The sequence below is a fragment of the Callorhinus ursinus genome, unplaced genomic scaffold (assembly GCF_003265705.2).
Source record: "Callorhinus ursinus isolate GAN/ISIS: 27379988/994484 unplaced genomic scaffold, GSC_fseal_2.0 scaffold28, whole genome shotgun sequence".
Taxonomy (NCBI): domain Eukaryota; kingdom Metazoa; phylum Chordata; class Mammalia; order Carnivora; family Otariidae; genus Callorhinus; species Callorhinus ursinus.
The window spans coordinates 6,659,477-6,677,951 of NW_027397090.1; the positions used below are offsets into that span (position 1 = coordinate 6,659,477).

Here is an 18,475-nt window from a genome sequence, read left to right on the forward strand (position 1 = left end):
AGAATACTAATTCTTTTCATTTTTACCACATATAAAATTGAATCCAAAGTTGACTTCAGATCCGGGCAGTCAGAATGTTTATTTTTAAATATTTCCTTTCCGTTAAGCGTCTGCTTTCGGCTCAGGTCATGATCCCAGGGTCCTGGGATCGAGTCCCGCATCGGCCTCCCTGCTCCGCGGGAAGCCTGCTTTCCCCCACTCCCACTCCCCCCCGCTTGTGTTCCCTCTCTCGCTGTGTCTCTCTCTGTTAAATAAATAAATAAAATCTTTAAAAAAGTTAAATTAAAATATTTTCTTTTCTTTCTTTTTTAAGGATTATTTTTAAGAAAAGTAAGTCAAAGAGTTTAGGACAAACTGACGTAGAACATACTTTATTGACCTGGTATTTAATCTCATGAAACCAATTATGACTTGGAACAGAGGAGTCATATTATGTGCAGCAAATGGGGTTGAGGGAAAAAGGGAAAGGAAAGGAATACTTTTAGCTTTACCATTCCGAAAGGGCCTCAAATATAAACTTTAACCTTATTCCCAAAGAGTTACACATTACAGTTGTCACAGTACTGTCTTTGTGTGTGTGTGTGTAGAAAAGCATCAACTCAGCAGAATGGTTAATGTTAAATATACTACAATTTCGTAACTTTGGCCAATTTTGCTATTGTTGTGTGTTTGACATGCGAAAAGAATTTTAAAAAGAGAGGTGGCCCAGGCTTGTCTTGACCTTTAAGGGGCCATAGAGGGCATCACCCAGAAGAACCCAAGCCTGGACTGCCTTTCCACAGCTGCAACATTGTCAGTTGGATGGCCCCTGGAATGTGTGATTTTACAGGATAAGACCCTTCAACGTATGACTATAAATAAGCTTATTAACAAACAAAGTAAATTTTGAAAAAATGAAGTCAAGGATTTTTTTTTTTTTTGGTAAACTGTTCCTTAGCGACAGTGCTAAATTCATGATTTTATAATACCCAGTGATCAAAACCCAACACGCACCTGCTGACTTAGCCAGTGACTCCACAGTGGCACCTCCTTACTCACCTGCACCTGTGTCCTCACCCATATTCTGCCATAAAAACACAAGTGCAATGGAGTAGGTTCTCTTCAGTCATCAAACAGACCCCTCAGATGAGTTCCCTGATGGCAGGGACAGTATCCTCTCCTTTTGTATCTCCCACAGCACTGACCACTACTTTGAGCAGAGAAGGTGCTTAATAAACTTAAACCTTCTGGAAGTGGAGCTAAGAGGCATAATTTGAGATACATATAGACAGGGGAGCATCCAATAATTGTATTTTCCACATTAATTAATGCTCCAAAGCAAAGTCCCTCCTAAACTTTGGAATTGCACCCTTTTACATGAGTCTTCTCAGAAACCTAATGGGAAAGGGGCCTTGGGTGGCTCATTCAGTTGTGTCGGCCTTCGGCTCAGGTCATGATCCCAGAGTCCTAGGATCAAGCCCGGTGTCCAGCTCCCAGCACAGAGGGAGATCTGCTTCTCCCTCTGAGCCTCCCCTCTCTTGTGCTCCCTCTCTCACTCTCTCTCTCAAATAAATAAAGTCTTAAAAGAAAAGAGAAGAGAAGAGAAGAGAAGAGAAGAGAAGAGAAAAGAAAAGAAAAGAAAAGAAAAGAAAAGAAAAGAAAAGAAAAGAAAAGAAAAGAAAAGAAAAGAAAAGAAAAAAGAAAAGAAAAGCGAAACTTCCTAGAGCAGACCCCTGGAAAATGGGAAGTGTTACCAGACTGGCCTGGTTGTCAAATGCCCTGACATTTGACATGACCTCTGAGCTATGAAGATTAATTTGAAAATGGTTTCTAAAACATTCTACATATTCTAAAATGTTTAATGAAGCCCTATCAAAAAGTATAAGCTGAGGACTCATGGCTGGGTTTCTCTATCCATGCAATCAAGAAAACATATCCCATTTAAGCATTAACAATATGTTCTAGAGATGATATGGCAGGAGTGAGCATGGCACCTCACAAACATTTATAAAATGTTGAACTAAACTAAAGTCGACTCTAACTTGAGTTCTAACCCCGCCTCTGTGATTTGTCTCTATGACTTTGCCCGCGCTTTTGACCCTCTCTGTACACAGGTTCAGGAGGGTCCTGTTTCTCAGAGGAAGGCACGCGTGCCCAGGACGCACACACATGTGAGCATGATCTGCAGTTGCCCTCGGTTACTTTGTGGCCTTTAACAGGTCAAGATTCCTCAACAAACTAGAGGGTGAGCAATGGCTTCCCTGCTTGCCCAGGGGTAGCAAGAGGGTGCCATCATAGGTGTGAAAGTGTTGGAGGGATTATTACACAGTGGATTCTCCTGTAACAGTTGTTTCAGAACTGAAAATCTGTCCTAACATGATTGATGCATTACAGAACAATTTAAGCATAGCGCAAATTCTGTGTAAAATGTTGCCACCATTTTATATCCATCTTTGTCCATGTGTCATTGATGATATTTCTGAGTATTATTCCCCTAGCCCCAGTTTCCCTATAAGTCCTGTGGTTTCCATTGCCCTATTTTGCAGTGTGGTGGGTTTTAGGAACCCATACATGGTGTCATAGTGGAACTGGCCATAATTCAATTATTTGGCATCAAGAATGTTGAAATTCCTACAACCAAGTATACATAGGAATCATCACATCACTCTATTCTAATAAACACATAGAAATAGAGAATCAAACATTCTTCCTCGTAGTAAAATCAAAATTTGTTTTTCAAATGTAAATTGCCTACATTATGGGCATATTTGCTACTCTAGATCCTTAGCAGGTAATTTAAAAGACGCTCAAGTTTGGTTTTTTAGAGTTACATCGCTCGCTAGATGAGTGGCCAATTAGAAAACATGACTGCTTTAAACAGCCATAAATGTAAAGAAATAGCTATTCTACTTTATATTTCTGACAAGATTTTTTAATTTTATGAACTGATGATTATGCTATAGGATCATTAAGCTAGCAAGATTTAAGAGAGAGAGAGAGAGAGGGAAGTCAGGGTTATAACCAAATTAAAATCACCACAAAATTAATCATAAATCCATCTAATAATATAGGAACCTCTTTATATGGCACTCATAAGGTTTTTGTCAGTTATTATAAATATAATTTTCCTTGGAACAATCTAAACAAGGTTTTATCATTTGTTTCTTCAACTGACAAATTTTTCCTGATGCTAGGCATAGTTTCATATTTCTCTCCCAAGTACAACCCCACCCCACCCTCAACATACAGATTCTGACATTGATTTTCAGATAAAAGCCTGGACCTGACTCAACTCCATGTAGTCTCATGTAGAAATTTCTTCTCTTCCCTAATGTCCCACCTCCTCCATTCTCCAAAATACCTCCCCCAAGTTTCATACCAGAAGGATCCCTGAAGAGTCATTGTAGCTTCTTCTGTTTCCCATTGCCCACTCTTGCCAAAATAAGTAGAGAACTCAACTCATCAGAAGTCTAGGGGATGATGTTAAAATAAAGCCAGGGGTTACAAGGGCGGGCAGAGAATAATTTTTTTAGCGAGAACAGATTCTTGAACCTCCTAATAGGATGTTCTTGGGACAGAAGGAAGCACTTTTGCAGCTTGCTGGCCCAGAAGAAGGGACATTGGACGGGAAGAAATTGGTGACTCAGTGAGAGAACATCTCTTAACACTATTTTCCAGGCTAATCTTTGCGATGAGTTGTGTGATTTCAGGAAAAAAGAAAAAAAAAAAAAACTAGTAGCTTCCAATCCCATCCTCTCCACTAACAGATTTCTTAACCAGAAGACATCTTTCATTGTGCTATTAGAAATAAGATACAAAAAGAAACTATCCAATACGGAGATGAGCACAGACTGATGCTTATCACACTAATGTGCCCATTACAGATATCAGAATCCAAGAAAATAAAGAGCAGAGCCTTTGAAAACTAAAAAGCAAGAAAACGTCTGTGTTTTTCCTATAGGTAATTCAACTTCCTACCCATGTGTACGTATCTGGATAATTTAAAGAGATTTTTTTTTTTTGCACGGATAAAATGAATAAGATTTTGTGGATAAACTTTGAATATCCATTGGCTTCAAACCATCCAAATGTCTGACTGAAAAATGTGTGTCATTCCCTTGAATTGCATTCAACAAAAGCTGCCTGCCAAGTCTATAATCCAGGCTCCAGGTCTTGGAGCTCAAGCCAGCCCTGGTACAGTATGCACAGCTCCCTGCACTGTAACCCCAGACCCAGGGATAAATAATTGAGTGAGATCTATTTAATGGCAATAATACCTGGCCTCATAATTCATTTATCAACCCTTTGTGTTGGTAATTAGAATAATAAGGTTTCATGGGCTTTCAAGAATACTTTCACAGTTAGTTGAAGGAGCACACTTTGGCCTAACTTACAAAATAGATAATTTACCCACAACACATGATACAGCCCTGATTACACAGGGGAGTCAGGACATGCTGTGCTGTCTTTCACACATTCTCAACCCAGGAAACATGTTCCCTCTTTGGGTTAGGTTAAGTTGACTCTTCTTTCCTCTTGTTTTCAGTTGGATGGTATGGTTAGGCAACCAATGTATTGCTCAAGTAAAGGAAGACATTTCAAAACTGGTCTTTAAGGCAACTGTAATCAAGACTTGTGCTCATGAACACTTCCCAGTAAAAGGGATCACAAGAATGAGAAATCTTTTCTTAGTAAACACTGTTGTTTAGAAAAAAAAAAAAATCGACCAATTTAAATGGACTCCAAGTCAGAACTGACTTTTCCTAAAATAGTATTGAGTAACTGAAAGGAAGTTTCAGAGGTTGGAAGCTACTCTCATGCACAGAGATTGGCAATAAGGACTATAGGCCTCCTAGATAATAGAACTCCATAATTAGACTGGTAGTGTTATTTAAAATCATCCTAATACTGGAAGTGATTTTTTTTTTTAAGGAGATGCTGTGGCAGTGGTGGTAATGGTTGGATGCTTGGTTGCATCATCTATGAAATGGAGATACTAATAGCTCTGTCATGGGGTTGTCCTGTGTTTTATGCGAAATAATGCACGCAATAAGTTTAGTCAGAACACATGTAATGTGTCCATGGCAAACAGTAAGAGCACTATAAATAGGAACTATTATTAATAGCAATAGTACTAATAGTGCTGACTTCAATTTTTATGCCTGAGTTTCCAAATGACAAAGTTGAGAAAGGAGAAGATATTTCCAGGCAAAACCTCTCGGAAAGCCAACCCATTTCCCATCAGATGATGAGATGTGGGAAGAGCGAGAATTGTTCTTGCCACTAAATGAGTGGGAGAGACCCGCATTTGAGACCCACCGTGAGGACGCCGGTGTCCAGCTTCAGAAGACCCAGTTATGCCTCAGCCTGAGAGGATGCAGGGATGAATTCCAGCCTGAGTCCCGCTCCAGCCGGGCTGTGCTGCTCCAGAGAGCCTAGGTCAGCTGGGGCGTCTCTGTGCTAGGAGGTAAAAAGGAATCTCTCTCCCTTGAATACGACTACATTCTATTCAATTCTATGATCTGTGTCTTATTGAGACACAGGTTTGAATCTTGGCTCTGTCACACACTAGCTGTGTGCTCTTGGGAGAATTACAAGACTTATGGATCCCAACTGAGCGTTCTTATCTGTAAAATGTGATGGGCAGCAGTAATGGTGGTAACAGCTAACATACAATAAATGCTTGCCATGTACTGGGCACTATTTATGCCCATCATCTCATTTAATCCCTACAAAATCCAGCAAGGTGGTAACTATGGTTACCCCCTTCTCAGAGATGAGAAACTGAGGATTAGATTAACGAAATTAGGGTCCAAGCTTTCCCAAAGAGTAAGTGTCCCAGCTTGTCTGGGACTGGAGCTCAGTGCTCCCAGTTTCCCCTGAATAACATCATTATCTACCTCACGTGATCGGCACAAGGACACATAAAAATAGAGAAGACATGGTACACTTAGCCATTTTTTTCTAAGCATTTATTGAGTGGGAGCAATGGGTCAAGTGCTTTGAAAGAAATAAAAGAAACGTGGATTCTTTTCTGAAGTTTAAATGCCATTAAGAAAAATGAGATATAAGCCCATAAAATTGTTATATGACAGTGTTCAACAGCTTTAAAGTGAAAAGGGAGAGGACACTGGAGACCCAAGAGCTTGTTGAAGATGTAGATGAGAGAAGAATTAAACTGGGCATCGGAAGCACCGATAGAATTCAAGTAGGCAGAGAAAGGCATTCTAGGCATCGGTGTGTAGGAATTTTTCTAACAAAGGAGATATTTCCACCATGGAGCACATATACAAGCTCATATTCTTAGAGAGACTTACATTCAGCTCTTCAGGAGACCATTGACAGGGCTTGGCAGGCAGACCGTGCTGATTTTGCTCAGTTCATGTTCATTTGAATCAAACACATGCAATAAATTCTGAATACTGTAAACAGATGGATTTACAAGGCACTGCCTCAGAGTGAGAGGCCATTCTGCTTTGGAAGCCTGGGTAAAACGGCTCTGCACAATACCCGTGTGTTCATGTTTCTACCCTATGCTAAACATTTCTAAGTACTGTGGAATATGTTTTCAAAATGCTGTGTTGTGATACTTAGGAGTGCTAAAAAAGAGCCTTAGTTTTCTGTTGGAACAGTGTGTTCTGCCTTTTGCTCCATGAGCGGGCAAGAAATTTCAAATGATGGCAGTTCAGTGAGCTCTGCAAATAATTGAGACTACCTAGTAAACTTGACTCCTTGCTACATGGCAAACTTAGATCTAGAGGTCTGTCCTGAGCACTTGGCAACACAACTTAGAGGAGGTCACCCACAGAGCATTCTATGTTCCTGAGTGAACTAGGCTTTCTACTCAGTTGACTTGAAGTCGTACTATTTCACTGTTCTCTTGCATAGCCTCCCTTCTAAGCTTTCCTAATGCTTGTGACCAGGCATTGGTCAAGAAACACTATAATAGGATATGCGTAATATGAAACATTAATTCATCCAGAGAGTCGTGTCTTTATGTAGATATCCCAGTATGTATGTGTATGTACATGTGAAATAACATGGACATATATATACATATACATATATACACACACAAATACATATATGCAAATTTATGCCTGTATACTGTCAGCACATAATTAACAGCTATTTGAAAGAAGTGATTTATAATACTTAAAATTTCTAATTTTCAGGACTGTAGAAAGAAATTTTAGACACATGATATTGAATGTATAAAACCATTCCCCTTTCTTCCTCCCATCTAATTTGTCATGATATTCTAATATAATGTTCTCCAAACATTTACTGTAGGATATGCATTTTAATAAGGCTTAACCACTTTTATTCTACAGCAACAAGCTTATTTAAATCCCCCAAAGTAATACTCCACTTGCCATTCCTTGGTCATATACATAAAAACATCCTCAAAAATGACTTCATGGGGCACCTGCGTGGCTCAGTTGGGTAATGTCTGCCTTCATCTCAGGACATGATCTCGGGGCCCTGGACTCGGGCCCCACATGGTTGGGGAGGGCCTGCTCAGCAAGGAGCCTGCTTCTCCCTTTCCCTCCACCTCTCCTCCCTGCTCATGTTCTCTCTCTCTCTCTCTAATAAATAAAAATCTTTTTTAAAAAATGCCTTCATCATTCTCTTATTGTAAACCTGATAAAGTAAAGGGTTACTTTCAGAATTCGTACCTTACCCAAGATCTGGATGACACTTCCCCTAAACAAAAAAGATACATTTCTCAAATTAATCATATTCTGTGCTTATCCTGTACACATTTGCTTTCCTTTTATTGTTAATGTATTATGTCAAACATATTTAAAAGCATTTCTAGATAATTTGAAGTGGTAATTAGTGAATTTCTCTTCTTAATCAACTTTCAAAGATAATACATCTATGGATGGTCTAATAACAAGTTGTGAAAATTAGCTGTCACCAGTAGCTGACATTCTAAAGAACGTAAGTTAGGTAAATTGCTATTTATCAAAAATGGTTGGAGGGGAGGATAGTTTGGCAATGTGGGAAAACTGATTCAGTGTGTCTGAAGTTAAGAAGATGATAGTAACCATATTTTATCTATCTAGAAGAAAACTTTAGAACTTTCTTTTGTCTAATATTTACTTTTTATTATAATTATTATCTTATGGTGTACTGTAAAAAAAAATCCCTGTTTATTTGAACCTTGAGATTATTTGAATTCTGGATAAGCAGATATTTGTGAAAGGTAGTAAGATTGATTGCCAAGAGTCTCATGAGCAACCCTGAATATTGGCATATTTTAGACCCATTTTCCAATGACCATTAATTACTCTTCCATCAAGCATCGGGGCAGAATCGCAGGCTGATTTAATAAGGAGGGTATTTGGGATTTTGAGGTTGGTACAAGAGCCATAAATGCCTTCACAGCTCTCTAAAAGAGATGGGAGCTGGAGCCCAGCGGGCCACCTGAAAAGTTTGCAAAACCAGGGTGAAGAATAGAACACCTTCAGGTAACTCTGGTAAAATGGTACACTGTAGATAGGAAAGATTAAATAAATCATGAAAGAAATAAAGAAGAACTTTTGGTGGGCAAAAGTATATGTATCCCCAATGTTTCAGAGCTGACTTCTTTGGCAACTGAAAAAGTTTCAAGTCTCAAGGAAAAAAACAAAACAATTTTCTCATGTGGTTCCTATCGGCATCCTTTAAGGGAGAAATTCAAAATATTATTTGGAAAACATTATTAAAATTATCCATAGTGATTTTTCTAACCACTCACAATAACACAGCAAATACGAACAAGCTAAATCCAAAAAGAAAGAATTGTCAGGATCATTGTTCTTATTTAATAGGAAAGATTACTTCTTATGCAATGAAAATGATAAGAGAGGCAATTGGTACAGGTGAACTCAAATGTGAATGATAAGTCAGAAGAGATTTCAGATCCCAATCAAGACTCGATTATTGTTAAATAAAAAAATGTCCTCTTAATGTTGAATTTTAAAAGGAGAAAAAAGAAAAAAAAGGGATAAACAAAATCAGACTTTTTTTTTTTTAATCAGATTCTTAAATACAGAGAACAAATGGCTGGTTGCCAGAGGGGAAGTGGGTGGGGGATGGGTGAAATAGATAAAGGGGGTTAAGAGTTCACTTATCAGAGAGCCCAGAAATGGACCCTCAACTCTATGGTCAACTCATCTTCAACAAAGCAGGAAGGAATGTCCAACGGAAAAAAGACAGTCTCTTCAACAAATGGTGTTGGGAAAATCGGACAGCCACATGCAGAAGAATGAAACTAGACCATTTCCTTACACCACACACAAAAATAGACTCCAAATGGTTGAAAGACCTAAACGTGAGACAGGAGTCCATCAACATCCTAAAGGAGAACACAGGCAGCAACCTCTTCGACCTCAGCCGCAGAAACTTCTTCCTAGAAACATCGCCAAAGGCAAGGAAAGCAAGGGCAAAAATGAACTCTTGGGACTTCATCAAGATAAAAAGCTTTTGCACAGCAAAAGAAACAGTCACCAAAACCAAAAGACAACCGACAGAATGGGAGAAGATATTTGCAAATGACATATCAGATAAAGGGCTAGTATCCAAAATCTATAAAGAACTTATCAAACTCAACACCCAAAGAACAAATAATCCAATCAAGAAATGGGCAGAAGACATGAACAGACATTTTTCCAAAGAAGACATCCAAATGGCCCACAGACACATGAAAAAGTGCTCAACATCGCTCGGCATCAGGGAAATCCAAATCAAAACCTCAATGAGATATCACCTCACACCAGTCAGAATGGCTAAAATTAACAAGTCAGGAAACGACAGATGTTGGCGGGGATGTGGAGAAAGGGGAACCTTCCTACACTGTTGGTGGGAATGCAAGCTGGTGCAGCCACTCTGGAAAACAGTATGGAGGTTCCTCAAACAGTTGAAAATAGAGCTACCATACAATTCAGCAATTGCACTACTGGGTATTTACCCCAAAGATACAAATGTAGGGACCCGAAGGGGTACGTGCACCCCGATGTTTATAGCAGCAATGTCCACAATAGCCAAACTGTGGAAAGAGCCAAGATGTCCATTGACAGATGAATGGATAAAGAAGAGGTGGTATATATACACAATGGAATATTATGCAGCCATCAAAAGGAATGAGATCTTGCCATTTGCAACAACATGGATGGAACTGGAGGGTGTTATGCTGAGCAAAATAAGTCAATCAGAGAAAGACAGGTATCATATGACCTCACTGATATGAGGAATTCCTAATCTCAGGAAACAAACTGAGGGTTGCTGGAGTGGGGGCGGGGTGGGAGGGATGGGGTGGCTGGGTGATGGACATTGGGGAGAGTATGTGCTATGGTGAGAGCTGTGAATTGTGCAAGACTGTTGAATCACAGATCTGTACCTCTGAAACAAATAATGCAATATACGTTAAGGGGAAAAAAAAGAAGAAGAAGATAGCAGGAAGGGAAGAATGAAGGGGGGGAAATCGGAGGGGGAGACGAACCATGAGAGACAATGGACTCTGAGAACCAAACTGAGGGTTCTAGAGGGGAGGGGGTGGGAGGATGGGTTAGCCTGGTGATGGGTATTAAAGAGGGCACGTTCTGCATGGAGCACTGGGTGTTATGCACAAACAATGAATCATGGAACACTACATCAAAAACTAATGATGTAATGTATGGTGATTAACATAAAAATAACAATTTAAAAAAAAGAGTTCACTTATCATGATAAGCATTGAGTAATGTAGAGAACTGTTAAATCATATGGTACACCTGAAAGTAATACAGCACTATATGGTAACTCTACTTCAATACAAGAGAGGGAGAGAGGGAGAAGAGCAGAATAGGAGGCGAAGAGAGAAAGATTAAAACTCTGTACAGGGCGCCTGGGTGGCTCAGTTGGTTAAGCGACTGCCTTCGGCTCAGGTCATGATCCTGGAGTCCCGGGATCGAGCCCCACATCGGGCTCCCTGCTCAGCGGGGAGTCTGCTTCTCCCTCTGACCCTCTTCCCTCTCGTGCTCTCTATCTCTCATTCTTTCTCTCTCAAATAAATAAATAAAATCTTTAAAAATAAATAAATAAATAAATAAAACTCTGCACATACTCACAGATATGGGAGGAAATTCTAGAATACAAATGAAAGACATTTAGCAGGGTGTTACCAGCTGTGTGAAACTACTTTACGTCTGTCAATCTCAGCTTTCTCATCTGTAAAATAGGGATAACTTTCTGTTTTCAAGGTGCTTACGAGGATTAAAAAAGTTAATGTGTGAAGCATCTCCTAGCACAAGATCTGATACATAGTTGACACTAAAAAAAAAAAAAACAAAAACCTGAAGATGGTACCATCCATCTCCAAACCTCATGGTCATCGTCATCAGTAACTCATGATTTGGAAAAGAAACTGGACTTCAGAGTGTAAATCCAGATTGTAGAGCTCACTGATTTGTTAAGCTTGTAAACTTTATTAATTACTGGGGAGATACTGAAGGCCTTGAACATAAGGATGACATGTTCAAAGTGGTATTTAAAAAGAACACCCTGGCTATCGAGCATGAACACTGTCTTTGGAGTAATATAGACTTGAGTTCTGGTTAGTGAGTGTGCTGAATTATTTGAGACCATTCCATTATGCTATGGTAATGGATGGAACTCATCAGAAATATTAAGCATAGACAGTAAGAAAGCTCTTGGTTCATAATATTCAGGTGAAACTCACAGGCAGGGTAAATTTGGTGTGTCTTGACTATGTAGTCACACAGAACCCCATACTCAGGTGGGCCCAGTGCCTACTTTAATGCTCTGCCATTGGTACCTTGAAATCCTTAATAATTGAAATTCTGAATTATTCTTTTTAACAAAGGGCCTTACATTTTCATTTTCACCAGATCCTGCAAATTATGTAGCTGGTTCAGCACATAGGATGTGTTAAGTATAGCTAATAAATAAGCCTGTAGCATGTGACACATAGGCATAATTAATAAGATGTGTTCCAATACAGGTCGTGAATAAGTTAGTAACCTGTAATACCTGCCCAAGAAAGACAGAAAATAGATGGAAAATACAATGAACAAATAAGAATATTATAGTTAGAAGTGGATGGGAAGGCCAACTTATGATCCTGTCACTTTGAGACTGATTATCTGTCGCCACTAAACTGACCACCCATTGGTGTCATCCAATATGTTTCTGTTCTCCTCATGTGTGTTCTGCTCAAGAAAAGCAGCTACAACTTGTAGCATTTCAACAGGCTAATTGACAAGGTACTACTATAGTCAAGCATACTTGCTCTGTGTCATTCTGATAGAGCAAATGCCTATCATTGGCCTGTCATCTTCATTCTACAGGATCCTTTGGGACATCTGTCTTCTTTTTTGTTTGTTTGGTTTTTTGTTTTGTTTTGTTTTGTTTTGTTTTTTAAGAGAGAAACAGTACACGTGCAAGCTCAGGCAGTGGGAGTTAGGGGGTAGAGGGAGAGGGCAAGGGGGAGAGGGGGAGATAGAGAGAATCTTAAGCAGACTCCACAGTCAGCACAGAGCCCGACGTGGGGCTCGATCTCACAACCCTGAGATCATGACCTGAGCCAAAATCAAGAGTCAGACGTTTAACTGACTGAGCCATCCAGGTCTCCTGGGACCTCAGTCCTCTTAACCACACCATCAGTAGAATAAGAGAGGCAGGGCATGTGAACATTGTGAAATCCAGGATTCAAGAAGTGTGATCCTGTGGCCTACTATGCCACCCTATTGCCATTCCTTCCTGCCATGTTTATTTATCCCACCTATTTGCTCTCACTTGTCACTATACTTTAACGTGACTTAATAGACCATGTGATTTGAGCATGTTAGTTTGCTCTACAAACCCCTCAGTCCCATGACCACTGGTAGAGCTTGCCCAGTAGTAGACAAAGATCTCCATCTCATCAAAGTAATTTTCTACACAAGTTCAAATCATGGGTCTACCACTTAATAGGTGTCTGAACATAAACAATTACTTATCCTCTCAGAGTGTTGGTTTTCTTACATGCAAAACCAAAGTAACAAATACCTATCTTGAAGGATGGTTGAGAGTGATAAATGAAATTATGATAGTAAAATAATAATAGCTAACATGTGTAAAATGATTATTATGTGCCAGCATCATTCTAGGTGCTTTAGATCTTAACTGATTTAATCCTCTCGATAATTCTACAAAGCAGTACTACTTTTATCCCCATTTAGTGAGAAAAAGCAAGGTTGCAGAAGTTAAGAAAATTGCCCAAGGTCACAGCATAATGCTTAATACCTACTAGGCATTTATTAAATAATAGAAAAATTGGATGTCAGGGTGCCTGGGTGGCTCAGGCAGTTAAGTGTCAGACTCTTGGTTTCGAATCAGGTCATGATCTCAGGGTCGTGAGATCGAGCCTTGCATCAGGCTCCATGCAGCCTGCTTAAGATTCTCCCCTTCCCTCTTCCTCTGTCCCTCCCCACCCCCACTCACACATACTTTCTCTCTAAAAAATGAAAATAAAAATAAATTAAAATTAGATTTTTAAAAAAAGAATAATTGGATGCCAACATTACATCTTGATCAACAAAATTCAGATGTACTGATTTCCAATAGTCTCCACTCTTTGGATGAGAAAATCAATATACATAAGGTACTTATAAAGTACAAGAACTGAAAGCTGCTGCTTTGGTTGAGTTATTGATGAAAAAGAATCCCAAATGGTTAAAGCGTGTGTTAGTAGGTATGTACACATGATTAAAGGTCCTCTTGTGTGGAAGTCTTCATTCCTTCATAATGACAGATAAAGGAAAGGCCTTTGTGAAACAAAGGAGAAATCATGATTCTTACTTATAAAAATCTCAAGCTCCAAGGAAACTTGAGAGGGATGGATGGGAGCCAGGGGGCTAGTTTTCCCAGATGGCTCTGGCAAAGGAAATCAACTCTGGTCTATTCTTACTGTCCTAGAAATATTTTCGTTCCCCTGACCAAAAAAATACAATAAAGTCAAAAACAAAACAAACAAAAAGAATACTGGAGGGTGAAGGAAGATTGAGTAAGGAAGAATATTACCTTAATGACTAGCTGACCATTAAAAGCACATGTTTAAGGTGATTGAAATCCTAAGAATTACTTTCTTGGCTTTACTGAATGTTCCATTAATAAATCACCAGGCCAAGTCAGCCAATGGACAACTCCCAGAAACACTGGGTCAGGGTGCCACAAAGCTAAGAAATTAAAGCAGTCAGTATAGCTAAGTAAACATGGTTGTTATCAAAATAAATAAATGTAAAAGGGCTTCTACCCAAGAGCCATTCTGATGCAAAAGTATACTGAAGTATTCCCATACCCTGCTCTGTAGACCCATGAAATGTGAGAACTGCTCCCTCCCCAAAATCAGCTTCTTTAAATAATCAATTGAGTGAGGTTTTTAATTATTTCTTGTATTAATAGGCACAGAAGCATTTTTTTTTCCTTCAAACAGGTGCTTTATACACAAGTACATTGTGTAGAAGAAGGAAACCGTGAAGTCTCTGCTCGAAGCTGGTGGTGTAGCCGAGCACCACTCTTAATTAACCTCTGCTCTCTTGCCCTGAAAGGATTTCACCAAACCGCTGGAACTCTGAGGAAAGCAGTCTGAAAACCACCAGCCACAATCCAATCCCTTCATTGTATAAATAAATCCATGAGGCTCAGAGAGGTGAGGTTAGAGGTAGAACTTAGCCCCGAGTCCACGTCTCTTAATTTTCAATCCCCAACCTACCCTACTGGAACAAAATAAAATGGTTGCTTTTTCAGGTGTAGTCAGGCAGGCTTTAAATCTAATCCCGGTAGAATGTTCTGGTACAGTCAGGTTTGAGGTTTCAGGATGAATAATAAGTAGACCGGTTATTTTCCATCCAGGTGTTTTATATCACCTGTGGTGGTTGCTACCAGGTTAGTGCAGCCACCTATTACAGGGAGGAATGATCTATCTGGTCAACCAACTTGAGGGAAACGCATTAACAACTTAAAAACAAATTATGCCTAAAATCCTCGCTGTTGGATTTTTTTTTTTTTGGTTAGTTACTAATAAAACATAGAAATTGACTTTCAAATAGTTGGAAAATACACCAGGATTTCCCTTGCCCTGTCCCACCCCCTCAACATATTCTCACCCATTCAATAAACAGTTTATGGAGTAGGACGTTCTGCTTACTGAGGTTTTTCTGCTTCTCAGAATCAAAAGACACGGCCCTCAATCCTGACTGTATATCAAGGGCTTTCAGAGCAGAAAACAAAAATATGCATATTGTAGTCTGGGACAGACACATCTGCCCTCCCACCCAGAGATTATCATTCAACAGGTTTAAGGCCACATGAATGTACAAAACTGCGTTAACACACAGGAAAAGACACTGAAAAACATAGTTCCACAGCGACAGTGGAAAGGATGTAGCTTCTCCTCAGTCAGAAAAAGCCAATACTGCTGGCCTTGAAAATGCCAAGCTCCAATTCCTGAGCCGTATTTGAGAGTCCTTCGGGATTAACAACCCATTTTTAGGGCTTCGTGCCTATTATTAACTGCTTATTTTAACTGTCGTTTGGCCCTCAGCTCTGGAGATGCTCACGTTGCTAGGGGTAGATCCTCTTTCAGAATGTGGGAACTATCCCCGGGCACCACCCACCCCAGCCCCGACAGCATCCTCAGAATAAGCTACTATTCCCAATGCTTTACTCTAAAACACATCTTGAAAGCCTGACCCTCTGTTAAATCTGTCTTAGAAGTTTCACCAGTTTTTCAGAGTGCAGAGCCAGATGGAAAGCCTTGGAACCTCGGTGCAGATCCAAACCTATGATCAAAGTATCTGCTCTAGTTATATTGAGCCTAGTGCCTTGGATTCCATATACTTAGCGAAGATTGATGACTAGAGGTAAATTCTGGGAATAACATAATCCTCAGAAAGATTCTCTCAGAGTTAGACGTCCCTGAAAGACATAAAGCGTAGGAGAAAAGCTCCCTGACTTCCATGTTGGGGCAGAGAAACCTTTACCTCTACTATAAAATATTGACCGCTTGCTCTAATAATGTGATTGAAATCCATGAGGGAGAAGCTCAATACAACATTCAGAAACCCACAAAGGGAGACAGCCCGGGCACCATAGTGCCAACAGTTTCATAACAGAGGCTGAAATCAAGGGAATCAGGACGACCGTGACCACCAGCACCAGCTGTGCAGAGAATTGCAAAGCTACAAAGCAGGACCCACTTTGGGCTATGGAGAATCATCACAAGACAGTGAGCATTACTGACAGGTGAGAAGCCATAGTTGTTTCTTCTCTGGGCCTGCATCTGTGCTTCCATTCTGCAAGCTGGCTTTGAAGCTGATGTTCTGAATCACTGTCTTGGTAACATGCCTAACTTGCTCCCTTGCTGCACGGGTAGGAGGCAGCAGACTGGAATGCATGCAAGGTTTAACCAAGTAGCATGAGCAACGGATGTAGATTGTTTGAGAACTGTGCACACTGAAAGTGAACGCCAAGTCCCAGCTGCTATTTCCCTGAAGGAATGAGGGTCCAGATCCTCCATTTGTCCAGCAGAAGCTGGATGTCTGGATTTTATATATATATATATATATATATATATATAGGCTCCATGCCCACCGTGGAACCCAATGTGGGGCTTGAACTCATGACCCTGAGATGAAGACCTGAGCTGAGATCAAGAGTCAGACACTTAACCGACTGAGCCACCCAGGCACCCCTGGATTTTTTTTAATGTGAAATCTCCTACTTTTCAATGTTTGACAACAAAGAAAAAATGTTATAAAAAAAAATACCCCCAAATGGTTAAAATGGCAAATTTTATGTTTTATATATATATATATATATATATATATATATGAATGAAAAATGAAAAAATAATAAAAGAAAAAGAAACAAAAATCATGTGGGCCAATTAAAAACCTAACATTCAGACCTAAGACCTGGATTGAGCTGCAGACTCCCCATATTCAATCTCTGCCCTAGCAATAGGTCCTGGTATTCTCTTACTGCCATCCCAATCCCTCTCTCCCCCCCTTCCAAAAATGGGTTCATTCCTGGACTCAGCTCAAGGCTCCAGGTCCTGGAATCTGCCACAGGATTACCCTGGGTACATTTGGAAGACCTGAACGTAGTTTGGCCCCAGATTCTGCCAAATTACCAAGATGTTCTGTTCTTTGTTGGAATGTCAAAATCTGTTGCCCATCTAGACTGCTACCAATGTGTCACCATCCCCCATGGTTCCCGAGGTTGTCCCTGGCTAGGTCTGCTTCTACCCAGCCCTGCCTGTCTCATGCTCTCTCCATCTCTCCGGTCACACTGCAGGGGACCAGGCATCATTGACTCTGTACTGAGAGGAAATAATAATTACAATTTGTGCTTCCCAGCAATGTGATATGTTCTGGCGCCGTGCTAAGTGTTTTATGTAAATTATCTCACTTTATGATGCCAATAACCCTGTAAATTAGCATAATTTCATAAGGAACCTGAATGGCAAAGAGCTACACAATTCATTCAAATTCGCACAGCTATTAAGTGAAAGGTCTGAGATTCAAACTGAAATCAGAAGCCCATTCCTGCTCCACGGCCCTACATGGGAGATAGAGAAAAGGGAGAGTGGGGGGTATTTCTATGCCTTCTGCAGGTAGAAAGGGAAGATCCACTCTTTGGCATTCTTACTCAATTTCACACCATGCTTTGAAATTTCACAGTATTACCGCTTTCCAATGTGACAATGTTCTACACACAGTTACCTGTGGTTTCCAGTTTGGGGGAACTTTATGGCCAGTAACTTTTCAAAATATATTTCGGAAGCAGCATAAGGTGGTTGCCAAACTTGTATTTTGCCAAGTAAGGACATTTTTAAACCTATAATTTGGCATCATTATCACTTCACTGAATGAAAACTATTTTAACAGACACGTGCACACATACCCACACACGTGCGTATGCACACACACACACATGACTCGCTCCATGGAACCAGGCACCCTGTTTGTCTTTGCTTTCATTCATGGCTGGTGTGTCCAATGTACATGGAGTTCCCAGCCTACAACTGCAGTGTTCTAGAACTTTGCTGGGAAGACCATTGTTTGGAACTTGGAAAACTTCATTCCGCAAAACAAAACGATGCCATTATAAATGATGGCTAGGTTCCCATTTCACAGGATAGATCTAGAATCTCTTGTTTTAGTTTGGATATGAGGTAACTGAGGCCCCAGAAGCTTAAGCAATGTCCTTAAATAACACCTACTTTTTTGCAAAGCTAAGATTAGAAGTGAAATATCCTCATAACTACTTCAGTTCTTTTTTTCATCACCAAAGACAATGATACTATACTATAATATTTAACATTATTAGCCCAACATCCCGGTGGAAAGACAGCTTTGGCAATTTACGACCATTTACAAAAATGGTTCTGTGGAAAAATGCAATCGGTAGCACAACTGAAAGATATAAACATGCTTGTTATCACAGACACATTCCCTCATAGTCA

The 18,475-nt window shown here is 40.0% G+C and overlaps 1 protein-coding gene across 1 annotated transcript in view; it reads right to left on the minus strand.

Annotated features, from left to right (window-relative positions):
• TMC1 (transmembrane channel like 1) overlaps positions 1-18,475 on the minus strand; it is a 173,002-nt gene that overhangs the window by 85,352 nt on the left and 69,175 nt on the right. The gene's annotated exons all lie outside the window — the stretch shown is intronic.